At 43.7% G+C, this 4694-nt stretch overlaps 1 pseudogene; it reads left to right on the forward strand.

Annotated features, from left to right (window-relative positions):
- Window positions 1-3600: 3600 nt before the first annotated feature.
- LOC112303243 (NADH dehydrogenase [ubiquinone] iron-sulfur protein 5 pseudogene) lies at window positions 3601-3920 on the forward strand (annotated as a pseudogene).
- Window positions 3921-4694: the final 774 nt, after the last annotated feature.

Consider the following 4694-nt stretch of genomic DNA (forward strand, 5'->3'; position numbering starts at 1 on the left):
GCATAAGGCTCCGCAGTGAAGGCAGTCAGGAGCAGGCCTGGGCTGAAATGATTTGGGGATAGGCAGGAAGTAGAAAGCCAGGTATTTCTGTGGGAAATCTTAGTGGCTCTCCATCTCCTGCAGGCCCAGAATATTATCCACTCCCTACTTCACACTCAAAATGCTGGTCTTCAAACCCTCAGAGAAATAAGTCTTCTGTGCCACTAGGTACCTACCAATGACTCTCCTGAAGGAAAGAAGACATTTTCAAAGTTGTTGGAAGAAAATGAGCTGAATATGACAGCCCAAGATGCAGTGTGCTGAGCCTACCTGGTCACTCCAAGAGGTGGACAAGTTCCACAAATGACATCAAAGTCTTGCTCAGGTTATGTTCCACGATAATCACAGTTATTTTTTGGCTCAGAGGTAAAGACAGATGACTCTCTTTCTTTTTTTTTTTTTTTTAAATATATTTATTGATTATGCTATTACAGTTGTCCCATTTCCCCCCCAAGCTATCATTTAGAATGGAAGGGAAGATAAAGTGCTTCTCAGATAAGGTCAAGTTAAAGAAGCTCATCATCACCAAGCCCTTATTATATGAAATGTTAAAGGGAGTTACCTAAGACTCTCTTTCTTATGTTGTCTGAGAGTACTATAAAATCAGGAAGGGAGAGGCCACGCATGCCCACTGCACCAACAAGCTATTGCCAGGAGGCTTCATGTCATTATCACTGTCCTTCATCAACCTGATCAGAGAATTAGAGCTCCTGAAGCACATTTTCTAGATAAATGAAGTTAATCTTTTACATTCTGGAAGTCTGCTGTGTGTTATAGAAATTCAGCCATATCTTCCAGAAATACACTACACACTTCCCCTGCATTCTTAAGTGAGAATGTCCTTAAAGTAATTTTAATCTTTATTGATCAGCATGTTCAATTTAATCTATGTTTACTTTGCTCCTACAACGTTATTGCCTTTAGAAGCACAATATAAGAATGTTTATCAAAATCGTTTGCAAAGTAGGAGTAAGAATGTTTCTAATTGATAATGAAGTGGCTTTGTGTCTTTCAAAAACTTTAAATGGATTTTTTTACATCCACTTTCCTTTTCCTTCCTACTTAGCACTCAATGTCCCATATAAGACCAGTAACTTGGGAAGAATTCCAGTAAATCTCACAGTGGACATGACCCTAGGGAAGATTAGTTCCTGGGTATAAGCCGGTTGTGTGGCCCAGACTGCAAGCTCTTTCTGACCCTCAACCCTGACCAGATACCTGGGTTATACATTCTTCTAGAACTGTCCTTCACTTCAGAAAACTAAAACGTTTGTGATGCTATATCCATTTGTGATTGATTGATGTTTGCCTCCCTCAATAGACTGGAAATCCCAGCAAAGTGGGGACCGCACCTGGTTTGCTCACCACTACACCCCCAGTTCTCAATAATTTTGTGATGAATGCCTGAAAGGACATATGTGACAAGTCCAGAGCCCAAATTTCTGGTTCCACTGGTCCTGTCCTGTGTGACCTTGGACAACTTCCTCTGAGTCTCAGATACTGTATTTGGAAGAGGGTCTTCAACAAGATGGTTACAAAGTGTCCTTCCACTTTAGATGTCTGAATTTAAATTCAAGGCAAGGATAGAGGACGTCATGTTTAGAGGATGGTCCAGAGTGAGCTGGAGCAGAGGCAGTGCCTGGGGTGGTCAGCTGAGCACCCCAGGAAATGTCAGGAATCAGTCCTGGGAGAAATGCGATCTCTCCAAGCCCACCCAGACTTTGGGAAAATTGTGAGAGGAAAGAAGTTTCTCATTGAAACTATCCTTTTCCTTTCTGCATTTTTTTTGAGACCCCATACCCACCATCATCGTCTTCACCACACCACCACCTCCAAAAATTCAAACATCATGCCTCCCACTCTGTCCTGCTTCTGTCTAAGAACATATATCTATCACATGTGAGTGCAGTTTTAGCAACTTCCTATTCCTGTACTTCTCGCCATGAGGGTCTGCATTTTTCAACTCAGTCTATTTGGGGGAATGTTTAATTCATGTTAATTAATTGACAAAGATTGAACATCAGGCAAGGTGGGGACTTCCATACTGGTCAAAGGAAGACTTTCATAAGGCCACTCAAATTCTACCCAGAGGTCCCACTGCTCTGCCAGTCCTACCTCATGGTGCCTGATTCTTAGGAGATCCAAGGAAATCAAAGTGTGCCATCCCAGCTCCTGCATACCACTTTGTCGTCAAACTCCTTATCTTAGTACCCTACCTGCCAGGGATGGGACTAGGTGAGACAGGTGAGGCATTCACCTCACCTCAGGAGCAAAATTTAAAGGGGCACCAAAAAGCTCAGTAATGAAGATAATATGTTAATATAACACTTAACATCAAAATTATTGCAAAAATCCATGATAAACAAGATATCACATTTTTGATAAGCCAAGATCAGTATAATTGATTTTTTTTTTCTTTTGCCTCAGAGTCCAGTATGGCTTGGTGGGCACTTTCTCTGACTCTCACATCCTCTCATTCTAATGAAACACGACCGTGAGTGCCCATAATGGAATGTGCAAAGGGAGCACACTTCTGCTCATTGCATCATTGTGTGCTGGGGAAGGACTGTCTGGCCAGCGCCCAAGGCTCAGGCCAGGCTTTCAGAGCCATCCATGAACTGGCAGGGAGCCCTGGAGACACTCTCATCTGACACTGGCCCTCAGAATGAACCCTGCAGGGACAGGTCCCAAAGGCCAAGGAAAAGGTTTTTGAGCCAGCCCAGCAATGCTGTCCTCTGTTGAGATCATTACCACCTGCGTGCAGAAATGTCAGAGGCACACGCAGGGTTTTCACATCTCTCCAGGGAACCATTCCACCCCGCATACTGAAGACAGGGTCCCTGTCATGAAACAGTGAAATCCTTCCCTTCCTGTTCCACCAAACAAGCCTGTCATGATAAACTCCACAGACAAACATTATTTTTCACTATCTCACTAGCAGCAAATGCAGTGAGCTATTTCTCTTTGATGAGCACTGAGGATCATGATAAATGATGGCAGGGAAGGATCCATGTTCTGAGAAACTTTGTGATTTCTGAGGACCTGCCTCTCACCATCCCCCAAAGGGCATTGGAGAGGGGAGGAGGCCTCTGTCTTCTCTGCAGTTAGCCTGCAGGGAGGGGGGGGAATACCAAAGAAGGAATGATCCTTAATTTAAATGAATGGTGGGATATTTCTGGAAGGGAAATTAATTCTTTATGAATATAAATGATGGAACGGGGCCACTCTTGAACAGAAAACCAGCACTGCATAACAGTTGTGACCAGACCAGATACTGCAAGCCTGATGATATTGGGGAAGGCAGGCAGGGCTGACCTCAGGCTTCCCATGGGCGATATTCTTCTGCTCCTGGTACCTCAGTGTCATTGTGCCCCACCCGCAGTCCCAACATCCACCTTTGGTCATCTCCACTGTCCTCTGCTAAGTCATTTAGGACTAAATTTAGTCCTCACTTTCTCACATTATTTTTCCATTTCACTAGAAGATTCTTGACTAAGAAATTTAAGAGATCGCGCAGTATGCACAACCAGTGAACGGACAAGGGCACCACGGCAGGACGCCATGCTTTTCTCTGATATGCAGAAAAGGCTGCGCATTGGCTTAGACCCCTGGATGAGAATCCAAAGTGCTGAGCAGCCTCACAAGATTCCACCTCGTGCCACGCTTTTGTAAAAGAGTGGATAGAATGTGCTCATGGAATTGGTGGTATGTGTGCAGAGAAAGAGTGTAAGTTAGAATGTGCAGGTTTTGTAGAATGTCTGCTGTGGCAGGAAACGAAGGAATGACTGAATACCATCATGAGGCAGCACGATGAGCTAATAAAAGAGGGGCAGTGCATGCCTCCACCTCACCACTTGGGCAAGGAGGATCCTAGGCCCTGAGCAGAGCAGCTGCCCGTGGCTGGAGGCTGATTTTCATGTTTGTTCATCTCTACTGGAAAGTTCATGTACTGACAACCTCTTTGCGAAAGGGTCTAAAATAAAAGATTACTCCATCTTAAAAAAGAAAAGAAAAAAAAAAGTTAAGGTACCGTTAAAGATAATATGTATCTAGGCAATAGGCAGATATTTCATGGCTGAAAATCCTGTGAGACACACCCTGTTTCAGTAGGCTGATATTCCATACCTGGAGGTCCTTCGAAGCATGCCTTCAGATTTGGGGGATGCCCACATACTAGATAGTGAGCTCAAAACAGTTAGGAAGCAAAACGTTAAGGGTAACTAAAGGGCTGTCCTCATTTTCAGTGTATTTGTGTCAGAAATATACAAAGAGTGTGGACTAAAACGGGGCCATGTACTAAACCTGACAAGCTCAGGGGAAGCCTACATGGAGGACTCACACAAACTCAGAGACTAAAAGTAACCACACAGGATGATTAAAACTTCCTAACAAAAAGGGAGTCAGGCTAGGTAGTCATCCTAGGCTGGTATCTTTCTTGACACGGGTCAGTGTTTACCTTACCTTTACCTGTCTACTTTCTTTTTACATCTTCGATAACATTCTTGTGGAATGTCACAATAATCCCTTTTCCAGACCGCTTAGGGCACAATCCCCCACCAGAGTAGAAAACACAGAACACCTCATTGTTACCTTGTTCCCCAAATACCATTTCTGTGTGCTGTAAATGTTAACTATCCTATATGCATGTAAAAGAA

This window comes from Desmodus rotundus, chromosome 5 (genome assembly GCF_022682495.2).
Source record: "Desmodus rotundus isolate HL8 chromosome 5, HLdesRot8A.1, whole genome shotgun sequence".
Classification (NCBI taxonomy): Eukaryota; Metazoa; Chordata; class Mammalia; order Chiroptera; family Phyllostomidae; genus Desmodus; species Desmodus rotundus.